Source organism: Schistocerca serialis, chromosome 4 (assembly GCF_023864345.2).
Source record: "Schistocerca serialis cubense isolate TAMUIC-IGC-003099 chromosome 4, iqSchSeri2.2, whole genome shotgun sequence".
Taxonomy (NCBI): domain Eukaryota; kingdom Metazoa; phylum Arthropoda; class Insecta; order Orthoptera; family Acrididae; genus Schistocerca; species Schistocerca serialis.
Window position 1 is genome coordinate 170365042 of NC_064641.1, and position 20322 is coordinate 170385363.

The window sequence follows — 20322 nt, forward strand, 5'->3', positions numbered from 1 at the left end:
CTTTCACATTCCAGTTTTTGATGCTTACGCTGGAGATTGCTGTGGATAGTAACTTCTCTCTTGAAGTTCGTTTTTTCAAATCTCGTTCATAATATTCAGACTGAATATGGACAGGACACACACGGTCAGTTTTCATATTCACTTTGTCCGCGCGTTTGCATCGAACTATCCATTCACATTGCAAGTGCACATCTTTGGGAACCGTAATAAATAGCGTTTGTCGTATTTGAGCAATATTAATCCATTGTACAAAATGGTAATCACAGTGATCCTTGCACATGATTGACAAGAAATGAGTTTTTTTCTTTGGATGCACCCCACGACTTCCGTGTTCTGGCGAATGCACACCACGATTGTCCTCGAAGCAGTATTGCCAACAGGATTGAACCAAATGTCCTAGATTGAAAGCGAAAAGTCACTAGATGTCGCTAAAATAATTGATGGGATTGACAAATTGAAACACAAAAAATATTTATATATACTATTGTTATTTCAGAAATTTTTGTTCTTGTGTGCAGAAGTTAGGAATGTCTTGTAAAACAAACGAAGAAAATAATACAAAACCAATTTATCCATCGCCATCGTCTGAACTGTCAATTAGGCAGATTAAAGTGCGTTGAAATTGCTCAAAGCTGAAGTTGACGGCTGTAAATAACGATCATCTACACTGATAAATGAATATGATCTGTTGGTTCCAATAAGTTTTGGTATATTTCTTTGCTAACTCAGAGTCAAGACATATTTCATTCATTACTTTTAAGGTGATTTTGATCATAAGAATAGAATTCAGTGGAGTAAGAGCAAGGCAACTGTGAAGTTTCGATTTGACTGTACTCATGGCACTAAAAATTCGTTCTATTTCTGCATCTTTATATGACAATGACATACAGTAGATGCAAGAGTGCACAATTCTTTGAACGTATTTCTATTTCAAGCATCTTTACGTGATCGAACTTCAATCAAAAAGCCGACTGTGTTCTCGGTGTTTTGCCATAGAATGAAATTGTCATTATTCCATTATTGTGAGATTTTTTAGAATACATTGATATCATTGTATATCAATTCTTTTGCCAGGACGCTGGCCGGAGTGGCCGAGTGGTTCTAGGCGCTACAGTCTGGAACCGCGCGACCGCTACGGTCGCAGGTTCGAATCCTGCCTCGGGCATGGATGTGTGTGATGTCCTGAGGTTAGTTAGGTTTAAGTAGTTCTAAGTTCTAGGGGACTGATGACCTCAGAAGCTAAGTCCCATAGTGCTCAGAGCCATTTGAACATTTTTTTTTTTTTTTTTTTTTTTTTGCCAGGACAATGACACCATGAGTACTTGTTTTAGTTTCAAAACTTCTCTTACGGACAATTTGTTCATTTAGGTTAAAATTTCAGTACTGGGTGGAAGTCTATTTTCTAATTATTTTGTGGGCTTCACTGAAAGCCACTGCATCATTCTGCTACCAATTTCATGCTGTCCTCTGACAAGGTCAAGTTATTATCTCAGGTTTCAAAAACATAGACGAGTGAGTATAGAGATGGTTTCCTTGAACAGATGTAATAGCAGGCTCGTAAATCAGTCTTTTACAAACAGATCACAAAAGAAAAGTAATCGTGTCCAAGATTTTTGTGGGGTTGGAGTTTTCACTTTCAAATGCTTTCATGGCTGTTTGGACTTCACCTAAAACACTTTGTAAATATGTTAAGTGCAGAAACCTGTTTGGATCTTCGAACATAGATTGGAGCAGTTCCGCGCTGTGTAACAATTTCTCGTAGTTTTACATTTAGAGAAATCCAATTTCAGTTCATCCCATTGTCGTAAAATACTACAGACGGCCAGGTATATAGAAATCCATCGCGTCGCACATAGTTTAAGTATTTATTGTTTCAAATATTTGTCTGTATTCGTCTTCACGACTTGGAAATAGAAATAATCATTTGTAGGTTTCTCTTATAATCCGCAGAAAATCTTTGTTAGCATTACCAGCAATAATTGTAAGTTATTGATGGTTACAATATTTGCATTTATACGTTGTCTCTACCTGTACGTCGCAATGTCATTCAGACATTTACCGCTGTGGTAAATATTGTGAAACGGATTGGTATTTTGCGAATCTGGATTGGCGCCAGCTGTTTGTGGCACATTAACAATTTGTGCTTGGCCCGGACCAGAACCTGGATTTCCCGCTTATCGCGAGCGGTTGCTGAACTACTTGGGCTATCCGAGCACACCTTCATGACGCATCCAAACTTCCACATGTCACGGACTCCTCAACCCTCACACTCGCACGTTGTGTGGTTCCTGCACGGGGGGAGACAAGTATTTTCATCGTCATTTTAGCCCCTCGAGGCATGGATGCATTATTGATGTTTACAATGCCTGTCTTTATACGCTGAGGTGACAAAAATCATAGAATAGTGGTATGCACATATACAAGGGGCGGTAGTATCACGTATAAAGTGGCAGTGCGTTCGTGGAGCTGTCATTTGTACTCATGTGATTAATGTGAAAAGGCTTACGACGTGATGATGGCCGCACGACAGAAATTAATAACATTCAACGCGGATTGCTAGTTGGAACTAGACGCATGAGGCATTCCATTCCAAGAATCGTTAGGGAATTTAATATACCAAGGTCCACAGTGCCAAGAGTCTGCCAAGAATACCAAATTTCAGGCGTTGCCTCTCACAACGAACAACGCAGTGGCTGACGGCCTTCACGGAACGACCGAAAGCATCGATTTTCGCTTAGGACTGTCAGTGCTAACAGACAACCAAAGCTGTGTGAAATAACCGCAGAAATCAATGGCAGTCGCGCGACGAACGTATGCGTTAGGACAGTGCGGTGAAATCTGACGTTAATGGGCTATGGCAGCAGACAACCAACGCGAGTGCCTTCCCTAGCACCACGACATTACCTCCAACGTCTCTTCTCGAGCCGGCCGGAGTGGCCGTGCGGTTCTAGGCGCTTCAGTCTGGAACCGCGTGACCGCTACGGTCGCAGGTTCGAATCCTGCCTCGGGCATGGATGTGTGTGATGTCCTTAGGTTAGTTAGGTTTAACTAGTTCTAAGGTGTAGGGGAGGTGATGACCACAGCAGTTAAGTCCCATAGTGCTCAGAGCCATTTTAACCATTTTTGTCTCTTCTCGGCTCGTGACCATATCGGTTAGGGCCTAGAGTACTGTAAAACAGTAGCCTGATCAGATCAGTCTCGATTTTAGCTGGTAAGAGGCGATGGCAGGATTCGAGTGTGGCCCAGAACCCTCCAAGCCAAGATGTCAACAGGAAAATGTGCAAGGTGTGGTGGCTTCACAACGATGTGGACTGAGTTTACATGCAATCGAATAGGTTCTCTGGTCCAACTGTACGTGTTATTGACTAGAAATGATTATGTTCGGCTCCTTGGAGACCATTTGCAACGACTCAAGGTCATTATGTTCCCAAGTAACAGTGGAATTTTATTGGATGATAATGCGCCATTTCATCTGCCCACTATTGTTCAGCATTTGTTTGAAGAACATTCTGGACAATTTAGCCGAACGATTTGGCCATCCTGATCGCCCTACACGAATCCCATTGAATATTTATGGGACATAACTGAGAGGTCAATTCGCGCGCAAAATCCTGCACCAGTAATAAGTTGTCAATTACGAACGGCTATAGAGGGGCTTGGCTATTTCTGCAGGAGATTTCCGACTACTTGTTGAGTCCATGCTACGTCGAGTTGCTACACTATGCCATGCAAAAGGAGGTCCAGCACGATATTATGAGGTATCCCATGACTTTTGTCATCCCAGTGTACAGTATCTGTACCAATACATTACAATGTCCTTCGGACATGTATACATCACTGTTCTATTAATGGATAGAGATCTTGGCGTGAAATGCTGACTTGCCCAAGCCAAGTGTGAACATCATATCAAAAAAGTGTTCGTCTTGTACGCTACAGGAGGTCTGCTTTCCTTTGCTTTTTCTTGTATTTAGCAAGAATTCCCAGCCCCCATATTGGCTACAGCTAACCATCCATGTATAGTTCTTGAGAGCAGAGACGCGAGATCTGTTAACAAGGATTCTCCGTACTCTGTTGTGGGCCGTCGAAGAGGCGGCAAAACCTCTGGCCACCGTTTGGTGCTGGTCGGCCACGCTATCTGTTTAAGTGGATGTTAAGTTGCACAAAAGCGGTCGGGATCCATATTCTGTGCAGCTTGTTACTTGCTTACTTTGTCACACAACTTGTGTTGGGCATACTGATTATCTTTGTGGATTCTTGTTGCATCGTTCTCATCGATTACACCAAGTGCTCAGAAAAGCAGATCTTGTGCTCTAGCTCCATACACTCCTACTCAGATTTTGGTACCTCCCACTGTGTCTGCACCATTTTTGTAGTCTAATTTTGCCTGTTTAGCAATTTTCTCTCTGTTAACCTAATCGAGATCGATATTAATCATTACAATAAATAAACACCTGTTCCATAAAGTTCCGGGCGTGCAACCGCATAAATTCAGCTTCTTCTAATGCGTCTTCACGCCCGACACTTTATGGAAGAGTCTTTATGCCTATAAAACATGAAGATGCATATCAAATAAATACCTTTTAATCTCCTTCTTGACTTGGATTTCCAGACTCTCCAACCTGCTCTGCAACCTGTCCTATCTAGGCGACCTTTTTAAAAATAGATATTAGCAGTCGTTTTCCCAGTTGGTTCACTTCACTGAGTCGGCGTTATTTGTGTGCACAGTGGCCCACTGCAAAGAAACTTAATATCAGAGAGGAGTTCCACCTTATGTAAGACACCTCTGCAGTTTTGTTTTCACTCATACATATTTCCGCACTTTTTGTGCCATCTTCATTGGGTTTATTTGTTCATTTTTCTTCTCAAACGTAGCTGATGGTTGTTTATGCCAGTAGGTTAGTTCTAGTACGCAATCTACAACTCGTCGTATTTTTTGATATTGTGGTGTTTTTACTTTGTTTGTGTCAAGGTAATCGGCTTATTTCTTGAGCTTTCGTCGATATACACGCATTTCCTACTATATGTTTGCCAAGCATAGAGTTTTCGTTGACAGTAACACGTAATTGCGACGAAAACTCTTTGCTTGGAGAACAATTAGTGGGAAATTTGTGTATATCGACAAAAGCGCAAGAAATAAGCGTGTTACCTCGACACAAACTAAAATCACCACTACATCAAAAACTATGAGGAGCTGTAGATTGCGTATTAGACATAGAGCTACTAGCCCAAACACCCAACAGCTTCATGTAATAAAAAAATAAACAAATAAACCCACTGAAGATAACACAAAAAGTGCTGAAACATATGTGGGCAAAAACATCATTTCAAAGGTGTCTTGCAGAAGGCGGAATTCCTCTCCAGTTTTCTTAGGAGGCAAGGAAATAAGAAGAACTGCAATATTCAGAAGATGATTATTACTTATTATTTAGTCAAAGCAACGAGCACTACATTCGCTCGTCTTACATCAGCACTAGTTAACTTCTTATATTCAGTGTCAGTGCAATCAATATTGCACTCGCTCGTCCTGCATCAATACGCCGTACTGCTGAGCGGCGTTGCGTGAAAATAATGAGCATAGCACATGGCTCGATATGCTGCACCATGACACAAACACGCTCGCGCGCGCGAGCGGCCCTAATAGAGCTGTATTTCTGTATTTGTATTACCTCAAATAAAACGTAGTGCCTCCGTATTTATGGCACTTGAAACAAAAACTTCGTTATTGGCACTTAGGACCAGTCAGTTTCCTAGTATGGCACTTACAACGTTCTTAATAAGTTATTTATTTTCTGATTTATCTCATTTTTTGCAGTAATGAGGTCAGCAGCATAAGTCATTGATTTCTGAATACCTTCTCATTTCTCATGTAAATGAGAAAAGAGATTCTTTCGGGCATGAGTGTGTGTGTTTTCGCTAGCGTAAGTTAGTTTAATTTAGATTAAATAGTGTGTAAGCCTAGGGACCAATCACCTCAGCAGTTTAGCCCACAAGAATATACCACCAAAAATCTGGCACTTAGAATCTTTTCCATTTCCACTTTTCATCTGCCGATGACTCTCCACCCAAACGAATATGCAGAGTCCTCCCTTCCTAGAAATCTTTAACCCAGACACAAATTTCCTTTCACATCTCATATGAGTGCACATTAATCAATAATAGCTGGTGTACTGAGAAGAGAGAGTTGCAACATGAGAGTACAATTAGTGCAACTTTCGTCATTTTTTCGGTTTTCCGTCTTTCCTTAGTTGCTTCAAAATCTCTGGAGGTACGTTATGTTTTCCATCTAAATTAAATATTTTTTGCCATACGTGTTTCTCTTCTTTTATTTATGAAACATCTTCAGTGGCCTATAATCCGTTTTGTTTTTATCTACCTAATAAATGCTTTTCGTAGTTGTTACAAGAATGTTTCTATTTGGCGTTTTCTTATGTTTTTCTCTTATTTTTCAGGTTAGAAATAACGCCACCGATAATCCAACCTGTTGAAACTTTTACTGCAAAAGTTGCTTTAACCCGAAAAACAAGAGAAAATGTGAGAAAACACAACATAGTAACATACTTTTAACTACTACATAATGCACTTATTACACCGAAGAGACAAAAAAACTGGTACACCTATCTAATACCGTGTAGGACCCTCGCGGACAAAAGTTAAAAACCAACGACAATAAACACTAGCGCGACCACTGTAAGCGTCGGAAAAGATGTATTTTGCTACGCCTGAAGGCGAATGGCAAATGATGAAAACTTCGTTCAATTTTTTTGTCAATTATTCAATAGACTGTCTTTGGTCCTCATAGGGAGAAGACGTATCTTTTGTGAAAAGTGCGTTGTAGAATTTGTGATATCTGAATAATAAAATGAAAATATGAAGTGTAAGGATTCTTATAAGTGAAAAACCACGAAAGTTTTTATTTTCTTCAGCTTATTATGCTAACATCATGTCACTGTAGCTGCCTGCATCTCAAGAGGAAGTCCGATAAAAATCAGTATTATGTTCACGGTCAAAAATGAGGAGCACTTATGGCGGAAAAAGAAGCATATAACTAAATTGCGTAAATCTCAACGGCGTAGACAACGCAAAAATCGACGTAAGTTCACGCTGCTACTGACTTCCAATTTACAAGATTTGTAAATTAAGACTGAAAGACAATTCATTCACTTCAAAATTTATAAAAATCAAATTTGATAATATTGTAATTAATTCGATTAATCATGATAATAATATTTATTATTATTTTTTTCTATACATATTTACACAGCTGGTGACCTAGTGACATGACACTGAAAAAAGCCATGAAACCAGTTGTGTATAAAGGAAATTGTTCAAAATTATTTATGACATTGTACGAAATTTTTTCCATGTACTAATTATTTTTAAATTTTCATGTGCAACATCACGAATGGGAGCAAAATAACCAGAACAAAAATTTCTTGTGGATAAAGTAACCAATTCAAAAGGGAATCAAAAGTGAAACCGGAATTTACGGAAAATTTTGGAAATACGCTGTTTGTTTCATGGCAGCAAAGGTAGGACCGCTACACAACCGCTTGCTTAGCTATGCTTGGTAGCGTCTCCTTTGTAGTAATTAGCCATCCCTTTCCTTGATTTCCCTACCTAAATGTATTGTAATGAAGCTTCAGAAATTTTATGTAATGATTAGCGAGAGAAAAGTTCTAAGATTCTGCGTCACAACATTTCGTGCGTCATAAAAATAGCCCATTAAAGCTTGACGACATGTAAATCGTATGTATAAATTTCCAAAAATAATATATTTCAATTTTCTATTTTTCAAAATTTTAATTTTAATATTTAGTCAAAATGGCACAAAAATAAGTTTCAATATTGTTTTCAATGGCGAAAACTCAATGAGCCAAGATAGATAAGATGAATTTTGACAACACTTTTCGGTCACTCATCATACGAAATCCAAATGTCAATTTACAAAGTACAGTTTTTTTACAACCAAAGTACATCAGATGGCAACTAAAATGACGCACTTGCCGCGATACTTCAAAACCTCTATAGCATGAACACCAACTACACCAACTTGCGAGGAGACATAAAAAATACAAACATCAATTTGCGTACAGACATAAATACAAAGTTTGACAGTTCGTCGCAAAACCTTACCGTAGTCACACAAGATGAACAACATAAAACAAAAGCAGAAACAATTTCAAAAGAATTTCAGGATACAGTCGCACAACAGATCAGTGATTTGACAAAGAATATTCACGAAGAAATAAATGTGAAATTTAAAGACATGGAAAAACAGTTAACGCAAGATGTACTTTTCGAAGTAAACAATGACATTAGGGAAATAGAACAGAAATTAGACATTTTTAACAAGCAGAATGATACAGCAGAGCAGCAAATAAAAGCGATTACAGACACACACACAAACCTGGAAGCTACACAAACACAATTAACTTCCACAGTAAAGAACATAGCTACCATAGTGAACAAACTGCATAATGATTACGAAAATATACCAATAGCTATTGATGAATGCGCTTTAAAAGTAGCATCACTTGAAATGGAATCAGTCTGTGCCAAAAAGGAAAGAGACAAAATTAGTGAAAATTTATCTGATGTAATTTCACAAACTTGAACAGGTATTGGACAAAACCAGTACCGCAGCGGAAAAAGTAGTGAAGGAATGTAGATTAATCAATGATGTAGTTGAAAAAGTTATTCAGCGAAAGGAAAATGACATTATTGACAAAGTGAACAATTTTCAAGCTAATAATCACAGGTTACACAACTACTTAGGTGAAAGTGTTACAGAGACACGAGTTTTACACATAAGCGAAGAGCCAGCCACAGCAAACCAAAGTAATGTATGTACACAGATCATTGAAAACCCTACAAACAATGAAAGTAGTAATGACAGACCGCAGAGAGTAGGTTAACGTGACATGACACCAGAACCAGTACCTATGAGAAATGTAAATAATTATGACAGCTATGTAAACACAGCACAAAATTCAAACAGCTTGTCCACTATATTCCCAACGTTTGGACGGAAGCACAAAAGATCAGGTTTGTTGTTGGGTATACGCAAGGTGATGTACTTTTGTGGGCAACCGAGGTAGCCGAGCGTTTTGCCACATATTTACAATTTGAACGGGCATTTCTTGACAAATACTGGTCAGAAGCCGTACAGGAGAGACTTGGGCGAGAGGTTTTTAACCCCGCCCCTTTTAATAGCAAATATGGTAGATTGCGAAGATATTTTGAGAAATATCTCAACAAAACACGTTATTAGACGAATCCTATTTCTCATGTTGATGTTTGAAAAATTTTAAAAAGTCGTTTGCCATCACACATTCGTGGAAAAATAAGTTACTACACCTGAGCACGACACAGAATATTTTCTGTCCATTTTAGACTCAATCTACCTATGAGGACTGAGTAATAAATAGAGCGTCAGACAGCCAAACACCACAACAACATAACTCGAGTAGTCAGACGCTAACATACAGCAAAGTTGGTACGCGCTACCGCAAGGATAAATTAACCGCGGTAATGGATACGGGAATGGAAATGGGTAGAACAAAGGATTTAATCGAAACTTTTCGTATAACACAAACGATTACCATGCTCAAGCTAATTACAATCCCTCATCTCAAAGTCGTGCACCACTTGTAAACAGAAACAGTCAGCCACACCAATGGCGGGCGCGCGGCAACAACAACATGCCACACGCTGTACCGCAGCCAACCTTTGCGCAACAAAATCACAATACGGCTACATTTCGCAACAGCCATATTGAACACACGAGAAAGAATGTCGCGAGCTGGTAATGATACAAACTGGAGAAACGATCACACAGTACAACTGACAGAAATTGTTCCGTGCACAGAAGTAGATCAGACTACACCACAGAAACACCAGAATCGTTCGTAGTTGAGCCCCATACTACAGACCTTACAAGCGATGGGGGTAAATCAGATTTCCAAACATATTTCTTACGATTCGATGAGCAAGGAGACATAAAAGACGATCTATACCAACTTGAATTAGAATCGACAAAAAATACACTAGAAGAACAAGTGCAAGCAGTAAACAGAGCGAAAATTTTTAGTATAGTTACAGAGTTAATACCTGACACTGGGTCCACGACTAATTTAATGCCTGAAGCATTTTTTACTGAATTAAAAAGACGGAATAAATTTCATGTTCTCCCAGTACAAAATTGCAAAGTACAAACCACCATCGGCGGCAAAACCAAATTAGTAAAGAGTTTTCTGACTTACATTTTAAATATGCAAGTGTTTTTAATAAGAATCCAGGAGTAGTCAAATATTATGAACATAATGTCTATCCTTACGAAACATTTTGTGTTATGTCTTATCCCATACCATGGACAAAGCGTGAAGCAGTTAAGCAGGAAATCAGCCGGATGTGCAAATGGGGAATCATACAACCATCATTTTCACCATATTGCAGTCCAATACTACCTGTTAGCAAACCTGATGGATCAGTACGACTAGTTTTAGATGCTAGAGGCATAAACAAAATCCTAGTACCAGTAAGAACAAAACCAGATAATATAGATAAACAGTTTTTTTATGGGACTTAACTGCTAAGGTCATCAGTTCCTAAGTTTACACACTACTTAACCTAAATTATCCTAAGGACAAACACACACACCCATGCCCGAGGGAGGATTCGAACCTCCTCCGGGACCAGCCGCACAGTCCACGACTTAGACCGCTTTTTTATATATATATATATATATATATATATATATATATATATATAATAAAAAAACAATGTTACACATTCCAAATACATACTAAGTTATACATACATGAAGTTATTTAAACGAAATGGTTTGATCATTTCAATTACGCTGACATTAAGGAAAGACAACAGAAGATTGTGTTACTGACTAAATTACCAGAAAGAATTAAGTTAAACATCAAGAAAAATTTTTTTAAAGACATTCAAACTTCAACCTGAAGAAGTAAAATCTGCACTTTGAATTACATGAGCTCCAATCTTTACAGACGCATAATTAGTTCTTTATGATGATTATCAGCAAGTTGATGGGATAATTTTAAATATAAAACAATTCAATAATCATATTAGACAATTTCTGAAATACTTGAGAATGGCGGAAAGGAGATATATAATAAAGTTGACTAGCCTTCCAACTACACTTTCTGGACATTAATTGAATCTTAAGTATCTGAAGTGATCAGATCTATATAATCAGCCTTTCACTGCGAAACTGACTTACACATCACAGTGCAAAAATGAACAGGGCAATGTGCCAGCCATTGAATATTACCTTTATCAGATAGAATCTTATGGTTTTAACCAATCGATAAGAACATTTCTATAAAAACTGTCTATTTACAAATTTCTAGTATAAGCCAATAATGCACCTTTAATGTTTTTGTCTTGACACTATTAGACACACAATCTCAATGTCACATAAGTTCTGTACATTAGCTTATAAATTTCAGAAACTACTCTCTGAAGTAGAAAAAGCACACATCACAAATATACTGTAAAATTTTAAGTAGTATCCTTATGGTAACTACAATACATCACTGTCAACACAGTCTTCTTTTTTATAATAACCAATGCCCATTCTTTCAAATACAATTTTTAACATATTACCGAACTTTTTCTTGTGATTCGAATACCTTCTAATTTTGTGGAACTCACACAGCATGTGTACCTCGAACTCTATGATGCTATCAGATCCTAATTTGTTAAGGACGTAGTTAACAAAACTTCCCAGCAACCAGTACACAGCGTTATTTCTTGCTTCTGGGAAATAGCGTACTTGAGGCCTGTGTATCAATGACAGCGATATATAGTCAGGGGATGTTCTTGTAAACAGAGCTATTTGCTCCCGGATCCACTTCCAACTATTCATGTGACCACTGCAAGTATATCTATGAATTACTGTGTCAACTAGATGGCATTGTTGACATAAATTTGTTTCACAGAGTCCGATTGCGTGCAGTCTTTCATTGGTGCTGACTATGTTGTTAACTGTCTTGTACCATGAGGTTTTTATATTAGACGTGAGCACATTAGAACTAATGTTTTTCCAAATCTCAGTCCCCTCAATGTTTGGAAACTGTCGTTCTATTTTGTTGCTTCCTTCGCTTTTCTTTCGTTCCCGCATTATGGCTCTCAATGTTAAGTGTCGGGACTGCCTGAGTTCGACACTGACATAACTAAACTCAACATAGAAAATCCTCACGTGCTGTAAGCGACTGTTGATATTCTGCACTTCAGTCGGGAGAAGCAGGTTTGGAGGTTTAATGATCTCGAAAAGTTGGCTGGTTATGCTTTCTCGCGAGTCTCTTATTAAATTAACTTGCCTTTTGATAAAAAGAGCAGAGGTTTTATCCATTACATCAGTTAATCCTAGTCCACAAATTTTAGGATCTAAAGTGGCTACTTTAGCAGGTACTCTGAACACTTCACCTCTCCACAAAAAGTTGGTGATTTTGGACATTATTCTCCTCGCTATCATTCTCGGTATTGAAAACAGCTGGGCAGTATAATAAGCCTTAGCAAGGATGCATGAGTTGATATACTGTGTTCTTTGAACTTCGTTCATATATCGAGTTAAATTCTCTACAATGGCTCCTTGCACTTTATCTGCTGCAACTTTCCAATTTAAAGCCGTCATTTTCATAGGGCATGCTGTCAGGATGATCCCAAGTGTTTTATGTTGTCGGACTAATTTTGCCCACTCGACGTTGATATTATCAAAACCTCTGAGATTTAACATCTTACTTTTTTTTCGTTTGCATTGGCTTCAGATGCTCTACAGTACGAATCAGTCACTGTTGCTAGCGTCGTTACCTCGTCATTATTCTTTATAATGACCCCTATATCGTCAGCATAGGCTCTTGTAACTGTTTTATTTCCTGATAATCTAGCATGGACATGTCGGAGGAAAGGTTCCAGCGAAATGGCGAAGAGCGACATGGACAGAGGAGTTCCTTGAGGAACACCTCGTTGTATTTGCATTGCGCTGGATTGTTGACAATTCACCGCTATTTTGTCCGCCCCGGTAGCTGAGTGGTCAGCGTGACAGACTGTCAATCCTAAGGGCCCGGGTTCGATTCCCGGCTGGGTCGGAAATTTTCTCCGCTCAGGGACTGGGTGTTGTGTTGTCCTAATCATCATCATTTCATCCCCATCGACACGCAGGTCGCCGAAGTGGCATCAAATCGAAAGACCTGCACCAGGCGAACGGTCTACCCGACGGGAGGCCCTAGCCACACGACATTTCCATTTTACCGCTATTTTAGCATTTATTCCAGTTGCTATGTTCTTAATCAACTGTATGACCCTATCGTTGAAACCTATTTTCTTCAATGTCTGTAGAAGATATTCATGATTTACTACATCGAACGATTTATAAAAATCTAAAAACAATAAAGCACACTTTATGTTTGTTACAGAAGTTATTGCAATGATATCCCTGAATTCCGCTAGATTTTGAAAAATGGTTCTGCCTTGCGCACAGTTCTGATGTTGACTAATAATTTTATCTGTAAGGCATGAAATTCTCTTGTTTATTATTCTAGCTACTAATTTATAATCAGAATTCAGCAGTGATATTGGACGAAACTTATTTAAATCTTTGTTTCCATTATGTTTTGGCACCAGAACAATTTTAATCTCCTTAAACTCAGCCGGAATCATTTTACCCTTAATAACCTCATTTACAATGTCCGTGATTTTCACACCTGCTATTGGCCAGTAACGGATGTAAAACTCTGCTGGCAGACCATCCGGTCCTGGGGATTTTTTGGTGGTGAGGCGCACAGAGCCTTCTTCACTGACAACCTCGAGAAAGTTTTCGTTGTCATCTTCTGTCAGCTGTGGGGCTAGGATGTCAAGGAATTCTTCCAAGGAAGCATCACTACTTTGATGTACAGAATATAGCTCGCAATAATAGCGATAAATCTCGTCCATGATATCCTGCTGGGTTCTGAGAATCGTACCGTGTTTTGTTCGAATTTCATCAATGAAAGTCCTTCTCCCCTTTTTCGTATGCTTCGTAAATGATATAGGGAAGTAGTTTCATCTTCTGACACCGAATTTGCCTTCGATTTTATTTTCAACCCTTCCATTTAACTTCTCTTGATATTAAGTAACTTGCCTTTGACTTTTTTTATGTCTGCTATCCGAAGTGAGGAACCTGCTGAGATTTGATCATACAGATCTCACAAAACGGAATAGTAATACTCTATAGTGCATTTCATTTCCCTTGCACTCTGGGCACTGTATTGAATAAGAACTTACCTCAACTTTGGCTTTGCTATTTTAACCCACCAGTCAATAGCAGTGGCATATCTACTACGGGCTCGCAGGCATATTGCCCATGTTTCTTTAATCAGATCTTCTAAATCATGATTTACTAACAAGGAAGTGTTCAAATTCCACTGATTCTTGAATCGGCGAACCAGCTGTCTTGTTAGATTTATGCAAGCTAAGACACTTGAATGGTCTGAAAAGTACGTAGGAATGGTTTCTACTTTTGTCACGGAAGTTTCAAGATTATTAGAAATATATAGTCTATCAATCCTGCTACGTGATGTTGCCTTGACATAAGTGAACTCAACAGTGGAGGGGTATTTTATTTCCCATATATCCTTTAATTCTAAACCAGTAACTAGTTGTTTTAGTTCACTTGAGAAATTAAAATTAGGTAACTGATCTTTTCGATTTAAAACACAATTAAAATCACCTCCAGGTAATAACTGTTTTGGCGATTTCCTTAACAAGTATATCAAGTCATCTTTGAAGAAACGTGCCCTGTTAGCTCGATGAGAACTTCCTGAAGGGGCGTACAAGTTGATGATAGTCACATGATTGATATTTAGTCCTATTCCCCTTCCGGATTCCAGTCGTTCCACCTCGCTTACTGTAATCCCTTCCCTCACAAAAATAGCTGTTCCAACACTTGTTTCGGGAGACACATTTATGTAACTGACAAAACCGGGAATTACCAAATCCGAAATTAGAACTTCTTGTAACAGGGCAATATCAGTCGCGGATTCTTACAAAAATTCCTTAAGAGCCGATAATTTCAAACCGGTCGTGACTTTATTTATGTTTATAGTGGTGACAGAATAAGATTGCGTCATTGTGCTGTCACTATGTAGTTGTTTTGATGAACTAATTTAGTTTTCTGTGTTTCAGGGTTCAGTTAAGCTGTAACAGTTTTCTCGGAAGGCTGAATATGGAATAACACTTCAAACAGTTTATTAGTTATTGTCCCGTTTTTTTCTACTTCTGATGTTTTCTCTTGTACCGCAAGCAGACTGATTTCCTGGTAAACTTTCTGATTTTTCCTCCAGTGATTCGTATACGACCGTTTCGGCCTGAACATTCTTTGGGCTTGGGTCGCCCCTACCGGATTTTCCCTTCCCTTGGTTACGAGCTACATTGTCATTTGATTGCGTCGGTATTTTACTTCGCGGCTTATCTGGAGCAGCAGCAGACGCTTTCGCAATTTCGGTTGCCGGCGCCTGCCCTGAGGTGTTGACCGTGATTTCAGTTTGGCCACCACTTCCTCGTTCTTTATTAATTTCACTCACTTCTTGATCGAGGGAAACAAATGGAGACTGCAGTTTTGCAACCTCTCTCTGAATTTGTTTATTAACAGATAGATTCTGATCTTTGCAATCGGCTACTGCACCTGTTTTTTCCTGCAAATTAATGCTGCTTACACCCCCTTCATTTTCTGGTACCGTATATGTATTATCTTTCTGTTCATTAGTTTCCATTCGCATTTTGCCTTCAGGTTCCTCTGCTTCGTCATCGCACTGTTTTTGCTTGCGGAGTGAGGGAGAGGGACAAGACAGCTCGTCCTCTGAACAACTATCAGTTATCTCCAGAGGTCGTTTTTTCGGTTCCGTTTCAGTTTCACGAGTAGTGGCAACAGGGTTTCCTTTTGTTGTTAACGGGGGAAATTGACTGTTATCGTGAAGGGAGACATCAGCTTAGCCTGCTGCGTTAACATCCTCAACCAGTTGTTCCGATCCGCAGCTCGTGGTCGTGCGGTAGCGTTCTCGCTTCCCGCGCCCGGGTTCCCGGTTTCGATTCCCGGGGGGGTCAGGGATTTTCTCTGCCTCGTGATGACTGGGTGTTGTGTGATGTCCTTAGGTTGGTTAGGTTTAAGTAGTTCAGAGTTCTAGGGGACTGATGACATAGATGTTAAGTCCCATAGTGCTCAGAGCCATTTGAACCAGTTGTTCCGGGCTATTCTTTGGTAACAGATCATTTAAGGTAGGCTTCTGAGGCTGTATCAAATTACTTTTAAGAACAACAGTTCGCCGCGGACATTCCTGTCTGAAGTGGCCGTTTTCGTTACATGTATGACATGTAGCTTCCTGACCTGTATAAACAATTTGTGCCTTATACCCACAAACAGCTATGTGAGACGGAATATTCGTCTTAACATCCATCTCTACACAGCGGACCCCGTTAAAACAGTTCAGGCGACCATCTTTCATTTGCAATTGATTTAACGTCTCCGTAGTTTGAAAGAGCTTCCTTAATCTTATCATTTTCAATTTCAATGGGAAGATTCAAGACACGAACGGTTTTGTAATGAATGTCCGCTCTATAGATGGAAACCTTACTTTTATAACCATTTCTATGCACAAAATCTACTTCATGGCCCCACTTTCGTAACACTTTATCAACAGTCTAAGCACTGATTAACTTGACAAAAACACAGTATTTTTCCTGATCCAGTTGCCAGGTATGGACGGTTTCAGAATTTAGACCAATTACCTGTGTAATCCAGTCATCTGTTTCCAGGGATGTCGGCTGAACAGCACGGGGTTCCTTGTCAAAAGCAAATACCAGAGTATTCTTCCTGAGGCTTGTAGCCGTGGTTAATCCAGCGAAGCAATTTCGGTTAAACAACCGAAATTCCAAGTAGCAGCAGCAAGACCGGAAAGAACGATCATATCACAAGGAACAGGAACGAACACGGAGATAAACGGACGGACGGCACTCGGCGAATCCCAAGTACAGCGATGTAAACACTGAAGTGCAGCGCAACAGTCAACAGCGGCCATTCGCGAGCGCGGCTGAAGCGGAACTGTCGGCTAATCCCTCGCGGTGATAAACAGTTACTAAAATTTCATAACACCAAACATTTCAGCACACTATCCAAAAAAATCCTACTGGCAAAAAAAGTTACATGAGGTGAATAGAAAATACACAGCATCTGTGTGCAATAGCAGGAGTTATGAATTTCAAGGTCTACCCTTTGGCTTAAACATTAGCGCAGGCGTATTTATGTCAGCTTTGGACAGAGTTAAAGGACCAGAATTGTTCAGTAAGGTTACAATTTATGTTGACGATATGTTAATAGCCACATCAACCTGGACAGAGCACATCAGTATAATGGAAAAAGTATTTCAGAGATTTAGAGAGTACAAAGTAACAGCAAATCTTAAAAATTCTAACTTTGGCAAAGAACAAATAAAATTTTTAGGGCACATCGTATCAGAACAGGATATATTACCACACCAAAGAAACTAGATGTGATACGTAATTGCCCACCCCCAAGGAACAAGAAACAATTGAAAGCGTATCTAGGACTAACCTCCTTTTCCCGAAAATTTATACCACAACAACTTATGAATAGCAATGCCACACTTAGCCTATTGAGAAAGAATAAACCTTGGCTATGGGATGAAAGATGCCACGAGGACTATACTAAAATTAAAAATGCATTAATATCAGCAAACATTTTGAGTCATCCTGGCATGTCTAAGGACTTTTGTTTAAGCACGGTCGCCTCGTCTCAGGCTGGGGGCATCTTTGTTCCAGATACAAGAAGAAGGAACAACAGTACCCAGAGTCATCAGCTTTGCCAGCAGAACTTTATCAGAGGCAGAAAGATCATAGTCAGTATCAGAACTGGAAAGTTTAGTAGTAATTTGGGCGTTTAAGAAATTTAAGTACTTTCTTTGGGGTAAAAACACTAAAGTCTATTGTGATCACCAATCATTATCCTTTCTCTTAACAAGTAAACTGTTACATCGAAGACTAACGAGGTGGTGTTTGTACCTACGGGAATTCAATTTTGAAGTAATATACATAAAAGGCAGTCAGAATATTATCATAGATGCACTATCCAGATTACTGCAGGGACTAGACGAGTTCAGTGAACTGTCTGAACACGAATAAGAAATCCGAACATTATTAATGCAAAGTAATACACAAAAATCAGACTATAAAAAATTCTGTAAACAGATGGGAATGATACAACATCAAGACAATAGGTGGAAAAAGATAATACAAAATCTCAACCAGAATATAAACCATAAGGCAAGTAAATGGTATCAGTTATACAAACGCGTTTTGTATCACCGGAAGCACGAAAGTTCTAACCATTGGTGTGTCATCTTCCAGAGGAATATATCGACGAATTTATCAAACATACACACGAAGTATGGGGACACTACGGAGTAAGAAAATGTACAGACCAAGATTTCCAAACTTCGTTATTTTCCTAATTTACGACGACGTGTTTCACAAATATTAAGAAAGTGTGCTATTTGCCAAAGAACAAAACAATCCAATATGTCAAAGTTTACAGAACTACACCCCATACTAACCAAAGCCCCACTGGAAATGATTTCTCTTGATATCGCAGGGCCATATCAAAGAGCAAAAGGAGGTGTCAAATACATAATAGCTCTTTATGATGTTTTCACAAAATACATCTAACTTTATACTATCAAAACCACTACAGCAAGTAGCATCATAAGGAGAACTGAAGAGGATTATTTACGAAGAGTAGGGAGACCCAAAGTAATATTAACAGACAACGCAGCCTATTTCGTAGGAAAAAATGGAAACAATTCATGAATATACAGGGCATTAAACACATCTTGGTAATATAAAAGAAACTATCAGTCTCGATTGCGGTAATGAAACCAACATTTACCTAGGTTTCAGCCCAAATAATTAAGCTTTCTTCAGAAGATATACCTGAATCTATAATTAGTCTAAGAGGGCATGGTCTAGAAATAAAACTAAAACAGCCTGAATAGACGTAGTCACATTTTAAAAATGCCATACATAAGTACTAAGTCAACACCAAGACAGAACTTGAGCTCTGGCGTGCACCTCGTCTCCATGGACGCCGTGCGGTGGGCCTCGGGAGCTCACGTGAAACTATGCAGGACTATATAACGCGCTGCAAATCATTATGGCGGGGAACATTGCGCATGTCTAACTGAGACAATTACTGTCAAAGATAAAAGACCAACACAGTTATTTCTTAAAACAAATAACTTATAGAAAGGTTGAAAATATTAAACATAAAGCCTCTGCACCAGGTTATAACTAAAATGTAACAATGGATTTATATAAGTTCAAACACACTACCCCGACTTACACTATCAGGGTATATCTGCCCTTTCACAACGAATGCTGTATAACGCACCCCTCGTTATTAATGAAAGATGACATAGGACATAAAACAGCGAAACTGTAGTATGTAAACGCCATAATGCAATTATTTCGGTTAACCTGTACACAGATGGTCGAGTAGGTGTTTTTATCAGCTGATGTAGGTATACTTCTTATTGCTGACACGCACTGAATGAAGAATATTATTAAGATTATTTTTTTATATTATTACTAAAAATAACGCGTGAGTGAACGAACAACACCACTTCATCGCCAAGTAATAGCAAATGACCAGCATAGGTCAAATTATGTTTTACGTGTAAAAAGTATGGTAATTGTGTGAACCGACGAGCAACGCCCTTTCATCGCCCTTACACTCTGTCGACCAACAGAGGTCAATTTCATTACGCGCTACAAAAGAGAATTATCGCCCTTATTTTAAAGGCTATTGTTAAATAGATATGATATACCTATGTATGTTAAATTATCACGATTGCTGATGTGCTGCAATGTTGAAAGTACAAAATATTTTACCTGCCGAGGCGTTTAGCGCAGCTAACAAATATTTAGATGTTAGGTATAAGGTGGTGAAAACGAGCATGGCAATTAATTTTATTAAACAATGTAAACAGCGAAATGTGTCCCCGAAGTTTATTGACGGTTATTTAGGTATATCTTGCGATAAATTTCCCACTTTAAAAGAGAAGTTTACCAGGCAGGTTTTTAACAGTGGAATAGGTGATCTTTATGCAAAAAAGATAGGTACCTTCATATTTTAAAGTTTAGTTCAACCTTTTACAATTTTCATATCGATTCATTCTGATTACTGGCCAATGATTGGCGTGCTCGACGTAAAGAAGAAACTGCGAATAAACATGACAAGAAGCT